The sequence below is a fragment of the Diabrotica virgifera genome, chromosome 4 (assembly GCF_917563875.1).
Source record: "Diabrotica virgifera virgifera chromosome 4, PGI_DIABVI_V3a".
NCBI lineage: Eukaryota > Metazoa > Arthropoda > Insecta > Coleoptera > Chrysomelidae > Diabrotica > Diabrotica virgifera.
This window is the reverse complement of record NC_065446.1, coordinates 204,059,296-204,085,999: the sequence shown is the minus strand read 5'-3', so window position 1 is coordinate 204,085,999 and position 26,704 is coordinate 204,059,296. Positions and strand designations below refer to the sequence as shown.

The following is a 26,704-nucleotide window of genomic DNA, read 5'->3' as shown; positions in this document are numbered from 1 at the left end:
TTCAAATGGCGGGAATAAAATAAATAAATTGGAAAAAAGGTTGGTTGGGTATTAAATACGGTTACAGTGGATATCAACAAGCAAAGGATAATATGGATATGGTAATAAAACACTCGGATCATTTAATAACATTAGCTGAGACAAGTACTCACCTATTTACAAACGTGAATTCCACAATGGCGAAAGCTTGCCGGCGATGCGTTCAAAAGATACGGCTTCGAATGACCAAATGGTGAGGCAGTGGACTGTCAAATGGATGGTTCCCTTGAACAACTTCGTCGACGGAAGGATGGGTGCACTGGTAGGGTGTATTATTACCAAAATCCGGATGCAAACACTATTTATTTTAAGCACAAACTTGGTTACATTTTTAGCGGTTACAAGTACATACAATTCTCTAATGGATATTATTAAGGTCTACATTCCCATATCACGCCTGCGCGCGACGCTACCATGCAGATCCCTACACAAGTCGATAATAATGATTTCTGCAATCAATCAAGTAGCAGCTCGCTGTGTACACACACATTTCTACCCTTTTACACGGGATGGCGCACACAGCTACCTAAGCTAGTTTTTAAAGTTTCTGTATTTATACGTTCAGTTCATAGCTTTCAAAATAAATAATAAATTTGATTAGTATCTGAAATTAAAAGATTTTACTTACTTCCGTACGAAAAGTGATTTTAAACTTTTATTTTGATTACTCTGGTAGATATTATGATAATTTTCACACTGAACGAAAGACCAAAGAAATTAAAGAAACGTTCACTCACAGAATAATGAGAGAGATAATAAAAAATGAGACATACAAATGAATTCCGGATGACTCTTTACTTGTGCTCGACATAGTAAATTAGGAGACCATTAAAAAATTACATTCATTAATTCATTCATTAAGATTTACAATGCCTAGGCCTTGCACTGAACTTGCCAGTCTTTAACATTCATTGCTCTTATGTCTTCTTCTACTTCATCCAGTCAACTTTTTTTTACGCCTGGGCCATTAACTGGATGTCCAGTTAGTTATTCCTCTCAAAATATCTGAGTGTAGGCGTTTCTGTAAATGTCCTATCCATTTTAAGCAAAGAGATTTTATGTATCTGACTATATTTTCTTTCTTTCAGTATTGTTGAATTTTGGCATTTGTTTTCATTCGTATTTCTCTCTCTATTGTTACATTGTGGCCCAGTATCGTTCCCATTATTTTTGTTTCAAATTACAGAAATCTATCTTCCTCTTTGTTGTTAATCGTCGTTGTTTCCATCTCATATGTAACAACAGATCATCTTATTAAGGTCTTATATAGGCTCATCTTTGTTCTCTTACTTAGAGTATTGCTTTTCAGCAGATTTCAATTCATTCCATATGTTTTTTGATCTTCCAGAATTCTTTCCTCCGTTCTTTCTTTACCAGTATTTCCTATTGCTACTTCCAAGTAACTAAATGTGGATACAGTTTCATACTTTATTCTTAAAAATTAAAGACAAAAAAGTTATGTGATAAAATAACCGTTGATCTAACCAAAACGGACGCATATACTACTAGAAATTGGCAATTGATGAAATCGATCTAATTCTGGAAGATAAATAAACGTACCCGTTTTCAGTCTTCTAAATAGTATTTGTTTTAATTATCTTTTCAAATTCAAAACACGGTGTACCCTTCGGACTTAAAGCAAGAGAACGTTTTAGTACTAGAATACTTCACAATTTAATGATCCAGTATCAAAATTACTTAAAGTTAAAGACAAAAAAAAGTTATGCGGTAAAATAGCCGTTGCCCTATCTAAAACGGACGCTTATAACCGGTACTAGAAATTCGCAATTGATGGAAACGATTTACGTTCTAGACGGGTTCTGAAGATATTAAAAAAAAATAATTACATGGCGCTATCAAAAGAGCTCTAGCTCACTAAGGAAGCTTTTTCGGACTAGGTGAAAAATTGGAGTAAATTATTTTAAATTTATTTGAGGAATCTCCAGTCTTCGTGTGTCAGAAGAGTTTCTGGACACCCTGTATATTTAGTATTTAGTCTATAATGCAGGGTGTTTGGTAAAGAATGGGCCAGAGCTTAACCTTAGATTCCTGAGGTTAAAATAGGTCCATTTAAGCTAACTTACGAAAGTTGTTAATCAACGAAATAGAGGGTGACAAAGTTAAACTTTTATTTTATTTATTTTTGAATAATTCCTGACAGGAATTGGCTTGACACAGAAGAGATTTATGCACGCTTTCCGAAACCAGAAGGAAATTAAAAGGAACTTAAAAAAATTTTAAATCCACGATGAAAAATTCAATTTTTTGAATTTCATTGTATGTAGTTACTAAAAATCATTTGACATAATATCCTTGGCCTACTTGGCAGCAAGTGTAGGCACTGTACAGTACACTAGTGTACACCCTACTAAATTACGTTAAACAAACTTTTCTGGCTACTATCAGAGGCGTATGACAGGGGAAAGTGAATGGTTGACCCTTCCCAAATTCTACGCCACTGGCGGAATTGTTGTTTTAGTATATTTTTGGATTCTACAAATTCGAAACGATAAAGTTATTAGTTTTCGAGATATTTGAAGTTAAAAACGAAGGGGCATAATACATTAATCATAATAAATGTGCCGTTTCATTTTAACTTCAAATATCTCGAAAACTAATGACTTTATAATTACGAATGAAGAGGATATTATTTACATATAAAGTATTGGAGAATCTAAAAATTATGCTAAAAGAGCAGTTCCGTCAGTGGGGTAGAATTTGGGTAGTGTCACCCCTTCCCCTGTCGTACGCCTCTGGTAGTAGCCGGAAACGATTATTTAACATAATTTAGTTGGGTGTACAGTACCTAAACTTTCTGCTAAGTATGATACGGATATGTTAAATAGTTTTAAAGTACCGGGTACAAATAGCTCTTAAAGTTTTAAATAAAAAATAAATTATTTAAAAAAAGAAGAATATTTTACAACCATTCGATATATTCGTGTCATACTTGGCAGTAACTCTAGATACTGTACACCCTACTAAATTATGTTTAATAATCGTTTTTGGCTACTACCATAGGCGTACGACAGGAGAAAGTGAATGGTTGACCTTCCCAAATTTTACGCCAATGGCGGAATTGCTATTTTAGCATAATTTTTAGATTCTCCAATACTTTTTATGTAAATAATATACCTTTCATTCGTAACAATAAAGTCATTAGCTATCGAGATATTTGAAGTTAAGAACGAAGGGGCATAATGCATTAACTGTGCCGTTTCATTTTTAACTTTAAATATCTCGAAAACTAATGACTTTATCGTTACGAATGAAAAATATATTATTTGCATCGAAAGTATTGGAGAATAAAAAATTGCACTAAAATAGCAATTCCGCCAGTGACGTAGAATTTGGGAGGGTCAACCATTCACTTTCCCTCGTCGTACGCCTCTGGTAGTAGCCAGAAACGTTTGTTTAAGGCAGCGTTTATACACCGCGATAAATCCGAGCAATTTATCGATATCGATCGAGTTGTTTGAATTTACCGTTTGTGTAAACGGTACATCGAAGCATTTATCGGAATTGGAGTTGGATTGGAGTTGGTATCGGATTTCATCAATTTATTGTAACGATCGAGTTGTTTCAGTTTATAATCAATCGCGACAATCTAAACAGCTTGAAAATAATCAATAAATCGGCGTCTAAATTCCACTTTACATAATTTGGTGGTAATTACCGTACCTACACTTGCTGCCAAGTATGACAAGGATATATCAAATGGTTTTTAGTTATCATCATCATCATCATCATCCAACCCGGATCTATACACGGCTGGATATAGGTCTCCCTCAGTTTTCTCCATGCATTTCTGTCCTGTGCTGTCTGCATCCAGTTTCTGTCGATCCGTTTGATGTCATCAGACCATCTGGTTGGCGGACGACCTCTACTTCGATATGCTTCTTGTCTTGGTCTCTGGTCCTAAGACAAATTTTATTTCTTACTTTCTTGGTTATTGTTAACATACCCAAGCGAGTCCTATGTGGCGGCTTAGTTCGAACGTTTGATTATCTCTTCCTATGCGTATCTCATGCCCTAAGTACTTATAAGAGGCGGTTTCTTCAATAGGCATGCCATTTACTGAAATCTTTTCGCTTAACACAAGATTTGTCATGATTTGAGTTTTTGTATAGTTGATTTTTAATCCAACTTGTAAGGAGGCTAGGTATAGTTTCTCCAGTTACGATACTGTATCATCGATGCTGTCAGCAAAAAGAACAATATCGTCAGCGAATCTCAAATGACTAAGTATTTCTCCGTTGATATTAATTCCTTTTTCACTCAGATTTGCGTTCTTAAACATATGCTCTAATAATGTTGTAAACAATTTTGGCGAAATTGTGTCTCCCTGTCGCACTCCCCGTTTTATTTTAAATGCTTTGGTCTTTTGATCTGCCAGTTTCATGCTTGCTGTCGCATTTTTATAGATGTATTTAATCATGTTTATTTAGCGATGATCTATACGACACTCTGTTAAGGCTTTTAACATTTTTTGATGACTTATGGTGTCAAAAGCTTTTTTGTAGTCAACAAATATTAAGACTAATGGTTTCTTATATTCAATACTATTTTCTAGTAAGTCCTTAATTACTTGTAAATGATCATTTGTGCCATATTCTGCTCTAAAACCTGCTTGCTCTTTTGGCTGATAGAAATCCAACTTACTTCCTAGTCTGTTGGTAATAACTCTTGTGGATAGCTAGCTTATATACTTGTGACAACAAGCTAATGGGTCGGTAGTTTCTAAGGTCGCTGATATCTCCCTTCTTGTGGAGTAAGACGATTTCTGCGTTGTTCCACTGCGTCAGTGTTATCGCTTCGCACAGACATTTATGAAATAATTTAGCAAGTGCCAGTAGAAGTTTATTTCCTCCTAGTTTTATGCTTTCAGTCATTATCTTGTCTTCACCTGGGGATTTATTGTTCTTCATCCTTTGAAGCGCATTTTTAATTTCGCCAATAAAAATGTTCGGGATTAACTCTGAGCCTTGATTCTCTATTTTTGGTAAAGGGCACTAGGTCTGGATCCCGCGTATGAAAAAAAGTTGCATAATAGCAAGCTGAAAATTTGTTAATAGCTTAAGGGTGTCTAGTCGGATAAACTTTGATATATGGGAACACTGGAATAGGGGCAGTTTTAATTGTGGAACAAATTAAAAATTTGGAACGGTCAGACCACGAAAACGGCACATTTATTTTGTCCGACAGAATAGACTTAAACTCTCCGAACAGAGATTAAACTCTCATGCAAAAATCAGACTGCTATTTATCACCTGTCATAGTTCCTGTCATTTGACATATTCTACATGTTCCACTCATTAAAACGCCCATTTGGAAATAAATAGCAGTCTGATTTTTGCATGAGAATTTAATCTCTGTTCGGAGAGTATAAGTCTGTTCTGTCGGACAAAATACATGTGCCGTTTTCGTGGTCTGACCGTTCCAAATTTTTAACCTGTTCCACAATTAAAACTTCCCCTGTTCCAGTGTTCCCATATATCAAAGTTTGTCCGACTAGACACCCTTAAGCTATTAACAAATTTTCAGCTTGCTATTAATCAACTTTTTTTCATACGCGGGATCCAGACCTACACCTTTCATCGGATTCACTTGTTTCATAAAGTTGTTTGTAGAAGTCTTCTACTGTTCTCACTATTTCTTTCTTATCAGTCACAATGTCGTCTTGTTTATTTCTTAACTTATGTATGTTCTTCTTTCCTGTGGACATGTTGTGCCTTAGAACTTTCAGACTTCTATTTTCCTCTACAACCTTTGTTACCTCTCTCATGTTATGTTGCCTTATGTCTTTGCGGATCTCTTTGTTTATTATTTTACTGAGTTGAGTAAGTTCTGCGTAGTTTGTGTTATACCTGCACCTTAGCCTTCTTCTTTCTTCTATAAGATTTTTAGTGTTGAGACTTATTTTTTCATATTTTTTCTTCCTTTTAGGACAACACAACTTCTCCGCTTCTTTAATCGAATTTACGATATTTTCGTTTAGAATTTCGACCTCTGTTTCGTCGTTGATTTGTTGCAGATTGTGGTCAATGATGTCTCGAAAGTGGTCTGTATTTTCAGGCGGGGTCCATTTATGCTTGCCTGATTTTATCATTTTTGTTCGTTCATTCTTTAAATTGAACAGAATTTTTGCTCGAATCAATCTGTGATCGCTTCCAATTGTAAATATGTTTAAAACGGATACATCTTGTACAATTTCTTTCTTATCAGCAATGATAAAATCTATTTCGTTCTTTGTGAAACCGCCTGGAATTTTCCACGTCCACTTTTTTTGGGGCTTTTTTGGAAGAACGAGTTCATAGAAAAAAGATTTTTTTGGTGTAAAAAATCTACAAGCATGGTCCCTCTTTCATTTCTGTCTCCATAGCCGTAATTTCCTAATGGTTTTTAGTAACTACAATGAAATGCAAAAAAATTAATTTTGCATCGTAGATTTAAAACGCGTTTTAAATCTCGAAAACGGTTGAGTGTAGCGAGATAAATGTAATATACCTTTTTTAAGAGGAAACAGTAGCGATCAACAGGTAGCGAAAACGCGTTCCAAGATTGCGGCTGTAATTTTGAATATTTTTTCGAGATATTTGGCGCACGTATTCGTAATATAATAAAGAATGGCGGTACAGAGCCCAATTTGAAAAATATATTAATATGTGGAAATTACTTTGAAATTAAATACAATATTAATAAAACGAGCCTGTACCGCCAGGCTCGTTTGGCTCGTTGGAACTATAAGATCCAAAATGACACAAAATCTAGGCATCGGATAAAAAAGTTTATTTAAAGAAAGTGTATTTTTTTGTTCTTCTTAATGGCGGTACAGGCTCGTTTTTTTAGTATTGTATTTAATTACAGAGTAATTTCCACATATTAATATATTTTTCAAATTGGGCTCTGTACCGCCATTCTTTATTATATTACGAATACGTGCGCCAAATATCTCGAAAAAATATTCAAAATTACAGCCGCAATGTTGGAACGCGTTTTTGCTACCTGTTGATCGCTACTGTATCACCTTAAGTGAAAATAATAGGTTAATAAAAATTTTTATCTCAAAATTCTGTGGATTTGGGGATAAAAAAATTGAACGTATTAAATGAGCGCTGAAAGACGTATGCGGACCCTCTGGGTAATATTTATAATTTTTTGGTGGGGAATTTAGGTTTTTCCTTCCAAAAAAAACCCACTTACCAAATTTCGTGTTGTTATCCCATGCCTGTCAGGAAATATTCAAAAATAAATAAAATAAAAGCTTAACTTTGACACCCTGTATTTAGGTTATCATTAACTTTCCTACTGAGGTAAAGTAGCTTAAATCGACCTATTTTAAGCTCAGAAATCTAAGGTTAAGCTATGGCCCATTAATTACCAAACACCCTGTATATTAAGTGTTTTTTATATAGGGTGTCTCAAAAGTAGCGAAACGATCAAATATTTTGCGAACTAAACATCGGATCAAGAAACTGAAAAATATATGTTCAATAATTTTCAAAAATCTATCCAATGACACTAAACACCAATCCCCACTACACCCCCTGGAGGTGAGGTTTTTCTTGCAAATTTAGATTCGTTACGTAAAAGTAGGCAACTTTTATTCAAGACATTTTTTCGAACTGTGGATAGATGGCGCTATAATTAGGAAAAACGATTTATCCTGATACCATAGGTAAAATTATAGAAACGGTCTAGTATCTCACGAAATATACTTCCAAATGAGAAACCAAAAAACAGATTTTTAATCTTTTTCGAAAACCTATCGAATAACAACAAACATGACCCTCCAACCCACCCTCTGGAGGTGGGGTGGGGGGTAACTTTAAAATCTTAAATAGCAACCACCACTATTTATCGCAGAATCGGATTCCACATAAAAAATTAAGCAACATTTATTCGAAACATTTTTTAAAATTTCTGATAGATGGTGCTAATAAATCGTATTTTTCCAATTAAAGTGCCATCAATTAACAATTCTAAAAAATGTTTCAAATAAATGTTGCTTAATTTTTCATGACGGATCCGAATCTGTAATAAAAACTGGGGTTGTTATTTAAGATTTTAAAGTTACCTCCCCCCCCACCCCACCTCTAAGGGGTGGGTTGGAGGGTCATATTTGGTGTTATTCGAAAGGTCTTCGAAAAATGTCAAAAATCTGTTTTTTAGTTTCTCATTTGGAAGTGTATTTCGTGAGATGTTAGACCGTTTCTATAATTTACCTATGGTATCAGGATAAATCGTTTTTCCCAATTATAGCGCCATCTATTCATAGTTCGAAAAAATGTCTTGAATAAAATTTGCTTACTTTTACGTAAGGAATTAAAATCTGCAAGAAAAACTGGGGGTTTCCGTTTGAGATTTTAAAGTCTTCCCCCACCCCACCTCCAGGGGGTGTAGTGGCGGTTGGTGTTTGGTATCATTGGATAGATTTTTGAAAATGATTGAACACGTATTTTTCAGTTTTTTGATCCGATGTTTAGTTCGCGAAATATTCGACCGTTCCACTACTTTTGGGACACCTTGTATATATTTTGGTTGAGTATAAATTATAATGTAATTCTACTAGTTAGATTCTGTATCTTATCCTAACCGCGGTTTCGTCCTGAATATTTCTTTTCTTCATGGTATTACACAATAATCATGCACTAATCTAAAAACCGCGTAGACCTGTTTAACAACAAAGCGTAAAATAAATTCCAAATTAATACGAAGATAATGTGGTCCGTTTATAACATCCGCTTTTTTTACATCAGGGTATCGCTCCTCATTACCAAATTACAAACAGTAATTAAGATTAACCCCGATAAGTTGTTACTTTTATGTACTTTTTTATGTTATGGATAAAGAAGACAAGAACGTAACCCATAAAAGTAATGAGAAAGTCTGTTTTATAGAGTAAACGTGATCCGCCGCTAGTTCTCTCGCCCAACCAATCAATCAATTTAAAAATAAAGAAGTTAGTAGTTGACAAAAAAAGCGGGAAAGTCCCTTTTATGGTTCGTGGAGTATTTGGCCAATGAAAGTAACATTTTGGGCGGAGTAGAAAGATCCTTTGAAAAGTTTCCAAAAGAGAGACATACATGTATGGGAAAATAGGCGCGTGGAAACTAAATTTCCAAGTTTTAAAGTTATTTCATGGCTCATAGATATAACATGATTACAGAAAGTAAAGCTTTTAAAGCACAGACAACTCAGTTAAAAAAAAAGAATGTGTGTACTTTGTACGCACGTAAGAAGTTATACTTCTATTATATGATTCCAACGAAATCAATATACTTTAAACAGTTTCTCTACTTCTTTCCAAAAATTTTTATTAAAACAATACCAAAAATTAAAAAAATAAAAGATTAAAACACACACAAACACATTGAAAAATGCCACAAATGATTTCTGAACAATAATTGTTGCCAAAAATTTTAATTAAATACGTAATTTCTGAAAAAAATTATATAATAATATACTTACAATCATAAAATCTATAAAAAAAAATAAAAAAATGATATAACTTGCATTGGGCTTGAACCCATTTCCCGTGTATCCCGCCGTACGAGAGTCGAAGCGATTTCAAACTGCACCACCTTCGCGTATACGTCATGTGGGAATATACACAAACTGAACAATTTTTTGACATTTTGTTTATATGAATTTTTATTAGTTTGATTTTTGTCGAATTAAAATACAACAATATACAGAGTAAGAAAACGATACATTAGATGAAAATTTGTAGAAAGTTTGTTCGTAATCAGATTATGTAAATTAAAGCATTGCCTACTAGGGGTATAGCATAGCAAGTACTAGGTAAGTACATTATTCTTTTACATTTTCCAAATAGGTATGAAGATAATTTTTTATTGGAATACAACTGAAACATTTAGAATTACGTACCTGTGGCTTTTCAAAACTATTTAAAAAGTCACTATAATTATAAATTTGATTTCTAATTCGATAATCTCCATATTGAACAATTATTGACAGATCATTTCAACACCCAATCAGAGCCCGTATAAAGACTAATACCAAACTGTCGGTGTGCGCATGCGCGCAGATCAATATAAATTCACCCCCAATCTCAATCGCGCCTAAAGGAGTATAACTTCAAAAAACAAAATAGAAAACGATCAGATAAAATTGTATAAATATAAAATACTCAATGAACTCCCAAAATATGAAAGTGTGCCATTGGTAACGCAAATCACAAAATACTGAAAAATACTGCAAAAGATTCTTTACCATAATATTATTCAAATTGTAGGTATCCATGTTTAATGGAGATAAGGAAAATTGGAAAATTTCAATCCTAAACATACTATTAAAAATTAAGATTTTAGAAATAACTATCAAAACAAATAATTTCACATCATTAGCAGATGAAAAGAATGGCTGAGATAAAATAATCATGTACATATTGACGTTATATTACATTAATTATGCGACAAATGTAACAATAATCTATCGAATATATTAGACGAGCACAAAGGACTGGAAGTCTTTCTTATAGTCATGAAACTCTTTGGTAACACTCAATTGGGGGATTTTATTGAATTTATGTGCAATACAAAATTCAAGTGCACAATAAAAGTATATAAAATTAGAAAAAGTAGAAGACTTCAAAATGACATTAGGTATCAGTATCTTTCAAGTGCTATCTTTGGACGATTTTATTGAAGAATAGAGAAATTAATTACATGATTTAATAAATTCAGCTTTAACTTAAAAATCGCCGTCTGAGCATGTAAATTCCATTATGTGGGAGGCAGATGAAATTAAATAAATAGAAGACATTTTTTTTTCAACTTCATATAAAGAAATTTGTTTAATTCATGAACATTTACATAGGACTTGCTGTAAATTTGACAAATATTTCAGTGAGACAAAAAAAAGAAAGTTTATCAAAATTATTTATGCCTGGTTGCACCAACAGATCTTAAGCTCCAGCTTAGCTAAGCTCAGCTTATAAATAGGGCTACCGTAAGTATCACTGTCTTTGTACCATAATTTTCAATTCTTACCTTATTATCAATTATATCTATTATTATATTAAAAAATTTTCATTATATTTTGTTATGATTATAGTATATTAATTTTTATCTTATTCTCGTCTTAAGCCTAAGATCTGTTGGTGCAACCAGGCATAAGTAATGTAAAGAGATTAAATAAAAATTTTTGTTTGTGATACAAAAATAAGTCCGCTCCCTGCCTATTTAGTACTCATTATTTAACCCCTATAATTAACCCCTAATTATAAAATCGTAAATCCTACTCCCTACAATTGGCGGTCTCAAAATTTGTAAAGGATTAATAATTATTCCTGAGAAATTCTGAAAATGTAGTAAAGCGTAAGTATGAAGAAACTTTTTAAAAAACTATCATTTGTTTGTTTTTGTGTACTTAATAAAAAAATGTAGTAAATTTAATGTGATGTAGACGAACTAATATTCGCATTAGTTCTGTAATTTGGCGTATTATGTTATTAGGTTCCTAATAAAAAATATTTTTAGTAAAATGTGGGTTTAAACAAAAAAATGTAATTGGTTTGTTGTTGCAGCTTGCAGGGATAAACAGTCCCAGATTTATAAAAATTACAGCAATAGTATTGCGAAGCTTACAATTTTTCTGTACTAATAATTATTATAATGCATCATTAAAGGCTTATTTATAACAAGCACTATAGATACAATGTATTTTATGGATTAATTTTAATTTATATTTAAAAATTATTATAATAAACACCACAGCCGACATATTATGAGTTTTGGATATTTTGATTATAAAGGACATCGCACACATCTTATGGAAAATATAATGTTACTCAAATTCAATAAAATTTACATGAACGGATTCGTCTGGAAATTACGATCATTTCATATCATTGGGCCAACACTGAATTTTGCTTAACCCGGCATTGGTCGCTAGATTGGCTGTTACGTGAGTGGTCGCGCAAGAGATTATGTCTCACATATACGAATTTTGCCTTTTTTAAGAATTAAAATTTTCAAAATAGATTCTAAACTTAATAATGTTCATTACTAATAGCTTTACACAATATGATTGTTGATGCGCTTGTACATTTTAATCTAATCTAAAAATATAAAAATAATATTAATTTTAATATTTCAATATAAATTTCCGATTTCTACTAATACGGTTATTTTATGGTCCTGCAATAGGGCAAGTTCTAAAATTATCTTTGCACGATTCATCTTGCAAATACACAATAAAATAATGCTACAAAACAAAATAATGCTAAATAATATTATACACGGTGGTCGCGCGATGAGAGAATATCTCACGTGAAGCTGACACTGTCTTAACAATCGGGTCATACTAAGTCAATTGAACCACCATCTGTGTAGACAAGTCTATTCGATTGTAGAGGAAGCATAATTAGGAGACTAGAAGGAACTACAGCATGTGTAATTTACCAGGGAAAAAGTTGTGTGCATATTCTGAAACCGTGAGAGAAAATCTCTAATGGCGATCAAGGCCGGGTTAATAACGACGTAAATTGATATAAATATGTAAATCTAAGATCAAACGGGTATGCTTTTTCTCATGAGCATCTTTCAGTGCGTCACAGTTTTTCGATTTCTTTCTAACGCACTAAATTGTAAGTGACAGAAAAAAACGCACGTCAGTGATTACATCTCGTCGGTGACATTTAATAACATTTATTCTAGTTGTCAATAGATGGCGCTGCAATCGAAAAAAAAAATATTTACGAATTATATAATATATCAACGAATATAATCTGTACAATTTATAGGACTATACAAATCAAAGAAAATACCATTTTATAAATGCAATAAACACAATTGATTTGTTTTTATGCTAAATTGCAAATAAAATGTGACAACTGTCAGATTTAACTAAAATGTCATATCACTAAAATGTATATTATCACGGACTTACCTTTTTTTTCTATCATTTGTGACGCACTGAAAAATGCTCATGAAAAGAAGATAACATACGTAAGTAAAATAGAGAAAAAATATTTTATAATTCATTACTCCATAAATCTTCTGCAAGTATTCATCTTATAGATAATAAATGACAACGACTTAGTTCTAATCGGATTACCTCACGCTGGTTTTAAGCTGTTTTGAATAGCACCTGGACTAATAGTATTTATGAATAGTATTTTTATGTACCTACTTCACAAATGTAATTCGATCAAATTTAATTACAATTTGCGCAATTAATAATCGTTAATAATCAAAATTCAGAGTTGGCGCAATGATATAAAATAATCATAAATTCGAGTCGAATTTATTCATGTAAATTTTATTGAAGTTGAGTGACATTATATTTTCCATAAAATATGTGCGGTGTCCTTTGTGTACAATTAAAATATAAACACAACATATCTTTTTTTATTTATATTTTAGACTAAAAGCAGATTCAACGAAAAAATATTGGTCGATATTACTCCAAGAGACACCAGATTTTTATAAGAAATGACACTTTTGGCTTTTAACTTCTTAAGGTCGGGATTCCCTTGCCCTTGCACCTGCTTTCGGTGTACATATCTCCAGACACCCTCTGTTGTAGATGTAGAGCCCTTCATAAGTTCGCCTTCCGCGAATTGTGAAGTAATGCAAAAGGGAATTACACATGAGAGGACACGTAAGTGTGGGGAGACCGGTAGAGGTGCCGACTACGAGGGAGTGGGGATTCGGGAAGAAGGGGAGGGTATACACATACACGACTAATGCTGTTTAGAAAGCAGGTAATCTGCTAATAGCAGTGGTGTAGCCAGGAGAATGATGAGGGTCAGTTAGTTCCCTGTTGTAATCGTGTAAGAAATTTATGGCTTAATAATGATAACCTATTATTGGATATTAGGTATATTCCAGGCCAGTACTGGCCCAATAATTTTAAAAATTTGTTATATTCAATGAATAATATGACATTTGAATATTCACAAAAAAATGAATTTGTTTTTTTGTGGTTAATAATACACCTCTAACGTTAGTGTGGTTTCTACTTGAAATTGGATTTATATACTTATAAGTTATACCAGTTTGACTCATCTATGCAAGAGTTTTATCAAATAATATTGAACCCAGATCTTCACTATGATATGGAAATTAATAACTGAACATAATTAGCTATTTAAGATATCTTGATTTGCAAAAATGAAGACACATTTTAATGAATAGGAAAGAAAGGAAAAGGAAAACTAAAAGAAAAAAGATAAGAAAACTGGGACAAATTCGCAGGACGTATAAGCGAATGAAGCAAAATTGGCACAATTGTCAGGGGCCTAATCGTATACATATAAAATTTTCCATCCAGCTATTTTCTAAAGCTTTAAAACTTAAGTTTTTGGAGAACTGAACTGAATTGTTTTAATGATATGGTCACTTAAAAATGGTGGGGAGGCGTCATTTTATAAGATAAATTTATATTAGGTGATATCACAAGTAATACATCATATAAAAGCTCTTGTATTATAACTAGTGTATGCTTCACCTAGGATACAATTCATTGGTGACAGTAGAGAACAATGAACTACCCCTAATAATTTGTCACTTTTTAGTTTTTGTGGAAAACAACGGAACAGATCCCAATTTTTCACGGGAACCGTAACCGTATTTTTTCCCAACAGGAACAATTTTTTACGTTTTAGGCTAGACTCCTATGGACAAATAACTCTTTCTGTTTCTAGTAGAGTTCTAAGCGATACAATAACTTTAGTATTATGTGTCACATGTTATCCATTCTCTTAAACATAACCTTTAATGAAATCGAAAGAATATTAAACTAACAAACAATAGGAAAGCAAGCGGACCAGATGAAATTCGCAGCGAAATAATCCAACTATACTCGAGGATAGATTTAGATAGATATTTTATTCTCTTCTAAACCTCTTCAATAAAATATACAAAACAAAGCATATACAAATAGAGTATCTACTGTCACCATTTGAAATTACCAAAAAAAAAATAAACGCTAAACGATGTAGCGCAATATTAGTCTGGTGAGCTATGTACTGAAAATTTCCTTAAGAATACTGAACTCTTGAATTTACAACAAAATAAAAGTACAACTAAGCGAAACACAGTTTGGTTTCAGAAAAAACCGTGGAACCAGAGACATTACACAGTTTGCAGTACAAAGTTCAGAAATATAAGGATACAGGAGAACTAGTAGTGTATATGTGTTTTATTGACTTCAAAAAGACCTTTGAGCGGATCTCTCACGATAAACTGACAGGTGCCTTGCAAGAGGTGGGAACTGATGACCAATGCCTTCTTATTATCAAAAATTTGTATTGACATCAATGTGAAAACATACGTATTGGTCACAACCCGACGAAAGCAGTAGAGATACGACGTATAGTGATGCTGGGGTATATTTTATCGCCTCTACTTTTTATATCATCGAAATTTATCATTAAAGAAGCCGTAGATGAAAAGGCAGGCATTAAAATGAACGAAATTATTGTCAACAATTTCAGATACTGGAATAACCACAAAGGCAGAATGGGGAAGACTCGTGTTGTCAAACTATCATCATCATCATTTTAGTGCTACAGCCCTTAGAGGGCCTCGACCTTCTCAAGCTTTCTACGCCATTCTGTTCTGTCGCTTGCTTGCATTTTCCAGTTGCTGACTCCGATCTTCTCGGCAACTTGTGATACCCCGTTCATCCACCTCAGCTTTGGTCTACCCCGTCTTCTCATTCCCACGGGTTGCGCTGTTAGAATATTTTTTATCATGTTCGATTTAGGGGCCCGGGCTACATGTCCTGCCCACGGCAGGATCATCACGGCAGGATAAATCATCAGTCGGCAGAATTATCAGGCTACCGCGCAAAAGACGGAGTGACAACCTTGTATACAGGTATCACTACGCCAATTAACAAGCAAAGTTGCTCGTGAAGAGGAAAAAGAGGAAGAAGAATGTCAGACACGTAGACGACACGGTACTGTTTACTTCCAATGAAAAAGAGTTACAACGACTTATAAACAGGGTGAGTCAAAACAAGTGGAGTCAAACAGGGTTGTGTACTATCCCCTACCCTATTTCTTATTATGATAGATTGGGTAATGAGGAAAGTAATCGACGATCGAACAGGCATCAGGTGGAACCTTTTCAAACAGCTAGAAGATCTCGAATTTGCAGATGACATCTGCCTTATAACTGAACACCGAAATCATATGCAAGCAAAAATTGACAAATTGGCACAGTACTCCGACACGATCGGACTTCGAATAAACACAGAAAAAACTAAACTTCTAAAAAATAATAACCATCCAAATAATAAAATAATGATAAACGGTAAAGAAGTAGAAGAGGTAGACAAGTTCACATATCTGGGATCTGTCATGGAAAGGAGCGGGGGGTGTAAAAAGGATATACAGACGAGAATAACAAAGGCGCGTTATATTAGTATTAGTTTTAGGATAAGATACGAAAAAATGACTAATAAAATAAAAAATAGTAAAATTGGCGAATGGATTTAGTGTCCGCAGTCATATAAACCCAAACAAACAACAAACAAAGGCGCAACACGCATTCAACGCTTTAAATAAAATTTGGCAAACAAACTAAATATCGGAAACAACAAAAATTAAAATCTTTAACAGTTGCATTAAAAGTATACTGCTCTATGGAGCAGAAACATGGAAACAGGACGAAAATACAACTAAAAAACTACAAACATTTGTAAACAAATCTCTAAGAAAAATCCTGAAAATATACTGGCCAAATAAAATAACTAATACAGAACTATGGGAAAGGACAAAGCAAACTAACGTATCTACTACAGTCAAGGAAAAAAAATGGAAATGGATCGGCCACACTTTAAGGAAAGACCAAAGCAGCATAGCAAGACAAGCACTTGAATACCAACCAGAGGGGAAAAGAAAGAGGGGCAGACCAGACAACAGCTGGAAAAGAACAACAACGAGAGAACACGAAAAAATTGGACTAAGATGGGGCGAAGTCAAAAAGAGAGCAAAAGATAGAAGAGAGTGGAGGGAATTAGTTCACAATTTATCCAGAGAATAAAAACAAGAGAAGATGCGCTGTCCCGGCCAGACAGCAATCTTACACCTTTGGCCAAGAAACGCATAAGCGCCCAATACTCCACAAGGAGGGATGGAACGAGAGAGAGAGATAAACAGGGTGACGAGTCACTTTATATAAACTAAAAGAAATTTTTATTAGTCCAAGTAATGAAGCTTAAAATAGAACAAAACCTCGCAATTTTTACAGAATGGATCGATTTACTTGAAAATTTGAGAATAAGTAGTGGATAGTATAAGGACCAAAATCTATATCATGCCAAAAGGCGCTTTTACCATGGGGGTGGTTGCCACCCCATCTCGGGGGTGCAAATTTTTTGTTATATTTTAATCACAAAAGTTGGTAAAAACGTTCATTCTAAGCAAAAAACGTTCCATACATTTTTTTGATAAAATTGATAGTTTTCGATTTATTCGCTATCGAAAGTATTAGTTTTATATCGAAAAAATCAATGTTTTTAATAAGTTTTCTGCTAATAACTCCAAAAGTTTTCGTTTTATCAAAACAACTTTATTTAACAAAATTGTTCCTTTTGAAAAATAAACAAAACCGTTTTTTTTTAAACTTTCTTTAAGACCAATAGTAATCGAGCTATACTGTATTATATGTTGGCTCTTCTTCGTCAAATGCTAAATATCGTAGTTTCAAAGTCAAAAGACGGGAAAACTATGCATTTTTCGAGGACAACTTGTTTAAACTAATTTAATGTACTTAAAAATATCTATCTCCAAAAAATTTAAAAAGTGTCTAGCTCAAAAATTCCGTGACTTATAATGAAAAGAACGTCAGTCCCTATTTTTTTTCAGCAAAAAGTGATCGCAAGCAGCCCCCTAATCACCACCCTAATTAAAATTAGTCATTGACCTTATTTGGTCTTTTTTATTTATGTATTATTAACAGGTTCTAGAAGTTTGACCGGCTTATAATGATTAGTTTTTAAAAAATGGAGTTAAAATGAATAGCGAATTTCTGTAGTTTGGAAAAAAATGGCCTTTTCTTCAGAATAGCAAGATTAGCATCAGAGATACGACAAAATGTTTAAATATAAAATTGTAGCTTATTTAATTTTCAAGAAATTTTTTTGCAAACATTTCTTTTACGGCAAAAATTGAGTGAGCTATTGACAATTAAAACTTTTAATAACATGCAAAAACCACCTTTACCAACCCTTTCAAAGTCACCTCTTTTTGCGACTGAGGATTTTAAAAGGATTTAATACTAATTGGCTTATAGATCTTGTAAAAACGTATAAAATTATTTTTTACCAAACTTTCCAAGATAAAAAATAAAAAGTTACGATTAAAAAATCAATATATTTTTTTGAAAAAAAAGGAGAAATCCAATTGGAAGCATAATAATCTAAGTTAGCGGTGTTCTTAGTCATTGGCCTTATTCATTCTTATTTACACATGTATTATTAATAGATTCTAGAATTTTGGCTGGCTTAGAATGATTAGTTTTTAAAAAACTGAAGTTTAAAGCGAATAACGAATGTTTGCAATTTGGTAAAAAATGCCATTTTCTTCTGAATAGAAAGATTAGCATCAGATATACGAAAAAATGTTTAAATATGAAATTGTAGGTAATTTAATTCTCAAGAACTTGGTTTAAAAATATTTTTTCTACAGCAAAAATTGAGTGAATCGTAAATGAGTAAGTATATCAAAAAACATTGATTTTTTCTATACAAAACTAACACTTTCGATAGCGAATAAATCGAAAACTGTTAATTTTATAAAAAAAATGTGTAGGGTATTTTTTGCTTAGAATGAACGTTTTTATGAACTTTTGCGGTCAAAATATAATAAAAAATTTCTACCCTCAAGATGAGGTGGTAACCACCCACATGGTAAAAGCGCCTTTCGGAATCATATAGGTTTTGATCCTTAGACTATCCACTACTTCGATCCATTCTGTAAAAATTGCGAGGTGAAAAGCTTCGGTTCCTGGCCTATATATACTTTTCTATAAACTAAAAAAAACTTCTCACTAATAGAAATATTACATTAAACATTAAAATCTAATTAAAACGCTGCCATATACTCTCTACATTGTATGAAATAGAGAGCTAGACACTGTCGAAAAATTTGGATGCCTTTGAAATGTGGATCTACTTACGAATATTACGGATAAGTTGAGTTGATCAAGGAGAACAGAAATAACGAAAACAATAAAAATTAATACTCATAATGCACAGCAAGATCGCCGGAAGAAGGGGCCCATTCTGAAGAAGAACATCCTGGTTTCAAACTCTCCGAGAGTAGTATAAGAGAGATTCGTTAATCAATTTCGAGCTGCCATAAACAAAGTTAATATTGCCAATATCATCGCCAACTTTCCATAATCGGACAGGTTACTAAAACAAGAAGAAGAAGAAGAATAAGAAGAAGAAGAAGAAGAAGAAGAAGAAGAAGAATAAAAAGAAGCAGATATATTTTATTTATTGTACATATTTAACAGAGGTAACAAGCAAATGAAACTCAAAACTAAGTATGAAAATGTAAAATTGAGTTTAATATGTATTAAAATAAGTAAGTACTGTTGTTTTTTTTTTATTTCAGAACAGTAAAATGTCCAGTAGAAAATAATAAAAATATAGGTTTTGTGAAATAGTATAATAGTTCAAAAAATTAAGGTATATAATGTAAGATGAAAATCTCAACGAAAACAGATAATAAATTGAAAAGATGATTTATCATATATTTAAAATACTTATCATACAACTGATCATAGTAGTTAAAATATTATCAAAACCGTATATAACTACCATTTTATTATTAGATATAACAATAATAATTATTATCAATATCATAATGCCCCTAAATCAATATAATTTAAAAGAGAATTTCTCAACTCATCTTGGCTACACCACTGACTAGTGGGTGGGGGTTTGGTGACACACAGTGGTGCACTGGTAGGGAAGTTGATAGCATGCTTTGCTAAGGGGTATGTTACAAAAGATCGACAAAAACTTGGTTAACAAGGGTGTAAAATAGAGGAAAACTTATTGATTTTCTTTTTTACATATTCTCTGCAAAATACTCTAAAGGGTTTACATTTTTCCCATAGAATTACGACAAAATATTTACATGGCATAGTACAGAGATATAGTGTTTTACATAATAATGAAATCTACATGAAAACTACATTGCTATTATGTTTATATTTTACGGAATAATGATACATAGTTTTATAATAGATTTATTTACATACTTCGGCTGGTCTAGTTTTAAGATAAAAGTAACGAGTAATGGATTGATTATGATTTCTTACAGTTTATAATATTGATATAGTCCAGTCATCAGAGACAAAAAACCACTAAAACACTAAAAATAATACGTACAAGCTGACTTTAGTGCCCATGGAAAAGGCGAAGCATTTGAAATCGCCGGTTGCTTCAAGCGTTGTTTCTGAGAGAACTGTTCATTTTACACAAAAAGTTCTAATAAACATTTTTGTTCAAAATGATCTTGGCTTACATTTCTTGTTTGAAACATTTTTTTTGCGGGCGTGCAGATTCTTGATAAATTGATGTTTTCCCTTTTTCCCACTCCAAGAGGGGGATTTAGGAAGAGTCCTAGGGGTAGGATTGTCAAACTTTTTTGCACCTTTTTGTGGTCACAAACTTGACATTCTCAGCAAAATTCATTGTTTGTCTCATTTTTAGAGGTCAAATTTTTGACGAAAAGACTAATATTAGTCCTAAAGAAAATGAGCCAAATTAAATAAATACGAAATACTTTTTTACTCAGTTTTACACCAAATTTATTGATCCTTGCAAGCAGTTTGATTCAGCTTAGATGCAGAAATTACGTATCAGGTTATATAGATATAAAGGTCGCAAAACTCGTAAAAGCGTTATATCGAAAATCGTTAAAAACGGAATCCAAACTTAATTTTCATTTTCACAGAAAAAATGTGTTATTCAAGGATCTCCTTCTTCTTTTAAATGTAAGAAAAAGCCGACTAATAGAGGGCATTACCTTCTTCACAGTTCTCTTTGGGAATGATACGTAGTTCCTGCTGACGACGTGAAAACCATGATATACGCGTTAAATAATCTGTCTGACAAATTTTTAAAAGAGGGCTTGGATCTAAACCTAGACAAATATCTTGGAACATCAATATTATACAATAATCAGAATATACATAAAAATATTAAAGGGGAAAAATATGATTAAGTCAAGACCTCTAAATTCAGAAGACTGAGCTGTAAGCAAAAAAAATCTCACAAAACATCTCACAACAACTAGTTTCAACCGATATCATGTTCTACATAAAATTATTTTGTTTAACTTTACTTGACGCTGTCTCACAATAATTCTTATTTTCCTTACATTACATTGCTTGAGTAAGCGTAAAATATTAAATACACAGCTTTTGGTTAACCAACAACCAATTGACGGGCTACATACACTTTGTTACCAACATACACAGCCAATGGGACTACTCTACTGAAATAAAACATCGCTAGGAAAAGCACAATAAGCGTTCATAAAGATGAAGTCTCTTTTCATAAATTACGCCTTATCACTTCTATCAAAGATACCATAGGCACCAATATCTCTATCATCAGATGCTAATTTTTTATGTCATTATACAGAGTAGAGGCCACTAAACTTTCTGAAATTTCATTAAGACAACTCGAGGACTTCCAGGTGTTACAGACAGATTTGGAAATGAAAAAATGACAATTCAAAATAATATTATTGGAGAGGTCGAGTAATATTATTTGAGAACCGCATAAATGAAAATGGTCATAGAAAATAGAAATTTTGTGATTTAGTCATTGTAAAATATTTTAAAGCAGTCACAATACGTTATATTTTTTATGAAATTTAATTTTATTTCTCGTTTAAATGTTTTGTTATTTTATTGTTATTTTACATTATTTCCGTAAAGTATATAATAATAGTTGAATACATAAATGTTCAAAATATAGGAAGCACATCCCCAAAGTCATCATGGTAGAGAGATCTCAATTATAAAATGGATAAAAAAATAGAATAATTAAAAACACGTATAAAAAGCTTTCCTCTATTTTAAATTTGTGTATAGGGGAGTTATACATATAAAGGTGTGAGGGTTTAGTGTTATGTTGGTTGTACTAGTATAAAGTTGTGAGTTTAACCAGTAGAGTATTTATAATATATAAAAAATGTACGAAATTTGTCTATTAGCCTAATCAAATATTATTCCTAGGTGATTCAAAAACATTGTATTAAATATTCATTTGTTGTGATAGTGAATATCATTTCGACAAATTATTAATGAATCTATATCTATATTTATCTCATTCAAAAATATTTATATCTATATTTTGAATTTATTATTAATATTATATCAAGTTTGCCAAAATGAAACGGGACCGTCGAATATTTCGCGAAATTTACTTTGGATCGAAAAACTGAAATGTATTCAATATTTTTTAAAAATCTATCGCACAAGATCAAATACGATAGGGGGTACAATAGTATCCTCGAACAAGAGGGTATAAACAATCCTTGAAATCTTAAACGTTAACCCCTATTTTTTAAGGGGCATAAGGGGTGTTATAGCTGCTCCTAATATTTTAACAAGGAGTTCTGTACATTTGTTAGTTTATACAAAATTTATTTGTCAGTGCTAGTCAAATTTCCCCTGCCCCCTCGTATTTTTGAACGGTTATATTTAGTGGAATTTGGAGGGAGGAAATAAACGGACATATGCTTCTCAAATAGTCATAACAGGTGACCTAATGGTGAGAGATGACGTTACAGAGCCACTTTGACTGATACTTTTAAATGGGAACTTATGGCAAGCAATATCTCGTTTGAAATGCCTATTCGCTTATACTAATTTTGTTTTTGTTTAAGTTGATTTTGATGAATAAATTAAATACATAGAGTGCGGTAGATTCGTGCCAAAAATTTTAAGAATTGTGCATTTAATGATAGAAGCATATAATTTGGACCACATATAGTACACATATAAACGTTCAAATTCAGATACGAGGCCATCTCAGATTTTGCCTTCTACAAAAATGGCGGGCATTCAAAATGGCGACTATACATATGTGACTAATAGCACGATAACTTTTGAACGAGACGTCTGATTTCAACCAAATTTCCTATATAGGTTCTTTTTTTGATGTAAAAGATCGAGTTCTTCAACCGGAAAAATCGGTTCACCAGAAGTTGTGTTTTTCCTTATTTTTTATATTAAAATATGTTGTTTTTTTTTTCAATTCTTTAACCCTGTATATATTAATTTTTTAAGAAGATAATACCGGCATTAAAAATAGCGTAAACATATTTTTTAGGAAATATTTTTAACTTTTTAGTATTGTTAATTATCATTTAATAAATGCATAACTTATCTTCACATGTCCCTATTTGTGAGGCAGACTCGTGCAAATATTATAAGAATTATTGTGCATTTAACGGTAAAAGCATATAATTTGGACCACATATACTACACATACAAATGCTCAAAGTTAGATATAAGGCCATCTCAGATTTTGCGTTTTACAAAAATGGCGGATATTCAAAATGACGACTATACATGTGTGACTAATAGCACGATAACTTTTGAACAAAAAGTCCGATTTCAACCAAATTTGGTATATAGGTTATTTTTTTTTATGTAAAAGATCGAGTTCTTAAACCGGATGAATCGGTTTACCATAAGTTGTGTTTTTCCTGATTTTTTATGTAGATATATGTTGTTTATTTTTTCAATTCTTTCACCTTGTATATATTAATTTTTGAAAAAGCTAATATAGGCATTAAAGAGAGCATAACAATATTTTTTAGAAAATATTTTGAAATCTTTATTTATGTTAATTACCACTTAATAAATGCATAACGTATCTTCACATGTACCTATGAATATAATGTGCTGCAGGTTCGTGCAAATAATATAAGAATTATTGTGAATTTAACGGTAGAAGCATATACTTTGGACCACACACACTACACATACGTAGATTCAAATTTTGATATGAGGCCATCTCACATTTTGTCTTTTACAAAAATGGCGGGCATTCAAAATGTATCTACTGCAAATAGGTACATGTGAAGATACGTTATACATTTATTAAATGGCAATTAACATAACTAAAAATTTCAAAATATTTGCAAAAAGAATTTTTATTCTCTTTTCAATGGCGATATTATATTTTTGAAAAATTAATATATACAGGGTGAAATAATTGAAAAAAGAAACAACATGTTTTTACATCAAAAAACAGTAAAAACACAACTTCTGGTAAACCAATTCTTCTGGTTCAAGACCTTGATCTTATTCATTCAAAAAGAACAAATATACCAAATTTGGTTGAAATCGAACGTCTTGTTCAAAAGTTATCGTGCTATTAGTTACATATGTATAGTCGCCATTTTGAATGCCCGTCATTTTTGTAAAAGCCATAATCTGAGATGGCCTTATATCTAAATTTGAACCTTTGTATGTGTAGCATATGTGGTCCAAATTATATGCTTCTACCATTAAATGCACAATAATTCTTATAATATTTGCACCAGTCTGCCGTACCTAGGTACATGTGAAGATAAGTTATGCATTTATTCAATTGTAATTAACATAACTAAAAAGTTCCAAATAGTTCCTAAAAAATATTTTTACGCTATTTTCAATAGCGGTATTAACTTTTTGAAAAATTAATATATACGGGGTGAAAGAATTGAAAAAAAAACAACGTATTTTTATATGCTTCTATCATTAAATGCACAATTGTTTCACATATCGGCTGCACTACATATAAAATTATAGTTTCGCATTAATTAATAAAGATTGAAACGTCCGCCTATGATTATTTGCAAAAAATTTAACGTTTCTTAATTCTATTTTTACGCCAACCTCAACATCAACATTTTTGACGTATAACCATAGGCGGACGTTTGAATTTTTAATTAAATGCGAAACTACAATTTTATATTTATTTAATTTATCCATCAAAATCAACTTAAACCTAAACAAAATTAAAAAAAAAAAAAAAAAAAAAAAAAAAAAAAAAAAAAAAAAAAAAAAAAAAAAAAAAAAACATCGACTTGTAGTCATAACATTTTAACATATTACATTATGTAAACCATATATGATGATGTTAACACTATTTACGGTGTGCTAGTTTCAAAATACTCGGCAGGATGCACTGAAGATGTTCTGTTTAGAACGAAAACGTTCTGCAATCGATGACATTTTATAGTTTTTAAATAAACGATTTTATACCAGAATACATCTCGAAGTTTTTACTTCTGTATTGGTTTTTTAAACAAAATTAGTATGATTAAATAGATATTGAGGCAGGCGAGCCTACTAAGGAAGCAGGAAGAAGAAGAAGAAGAAGAAATAGATATTTTCAATATCTTTCAAACGAGATATCACATGCCATAAGGTCCCATTTAAAATTATCGGTCAAAGTGGCTATGTTACGTTATCTGTCACTATTACGTCACCTGTTATGACTATTTGAGAAGCCTAGGTGGACATTAATAATAACTTGATTTACTAAACGCAAAGTTGTTAATTTTTTTTTCAACCCTGTTTATAACCCTCTGCACCATAGGTTAGTTAAAGTTCTTTGAAAGTTATTTACAGAAAGCTCAACTTTATACCTACTAGAAATGCTTAATAAGATTTTATTGATTCAAATGTTAAACATCAATTTAAATGTTAAGAACCCTATCCATTTCAAATTACGAGTATTCATAACCCAGATATATATATACAGGGTGTCCCAAAAGTAGTGGAACGGTCGAATATTTCGCGAACTAAACATAGGATCGAAAAACTGAAAAATACGTGTTCAATAATTTTCAAAAATCTATCCAATGACACCAAACACCAATCCCCACTACACCCCCTGGACGTGGGGTGGGGGGTAACTTTAAAATCTCCAATGGAAACCCCCAGATTTTCTTGCAGATTTTAATTTGTTACATAAAAGTAAGAAACTTTTATTCAAGACATTTTTTCGAACGATGGATAGATGACGCTATAATTGGGAAAAACGATTTATCCTGATACCATAGGTAAATTATAGAAACGGTCTAACATCTCACGAAATACACTACCAAATGAGAAACTAAAAAACAGATTTTTAATCTTTTTCGAAAACCTATCGAATAACACCAAACATGACCCTCCAACCCACCCCCTGAATGTGGGGTCGGGGGTAACTTTAAAATCTTAAATAGCAACCTCCACTTTTTATTACAGATTCGGATCCGTCATGAAAAATTAAGTAACATTTATTCGAAACATTTTTTAGAATGGTTAATAGATGGCGCCTTAATCGGAAAAATTCGATTTATTAGCGCCATGTATCAGAAATTTTAAAAAATGTTTCGAATAAATGTTGCTTAATTTTTTATGACGAATACGAATCTGCAATAAAAAGTGGGGGTCGATTTAAGATTTCAAAGTTACCCACACCCCACATCCAGGGGGTGGGTTTGGAGGGTCATGCTTGGTGTTATTCGATAGGTTTTCAAAAAAGATTAAAAATCTGTTTTTTGGTTTCTCATTTGGAAGTTTATTTCGTGAGATATTAGACCGTTTCTATAATTTACCTATGGTATCAGGATAAATCGTTTTTCCCAATTATAGCGCCATCTACCCACAGTTCG

The 26,704-nt window shown here is 32.2% G+C and overlaps 1 protein-coding gene across 1 annotated transcript in view; it reads right to left on the bottom strand.

Annotated features, from left to right (window-relative positions):
- Positions 1 to 26,704, bottom strand: part of LOC114346012 (protein couch potato) — a 408,847-nt gene that overhangs the window by 190,254 nt on the left and 191,889 nt on the right. The window lies entirely within an intron of this gene.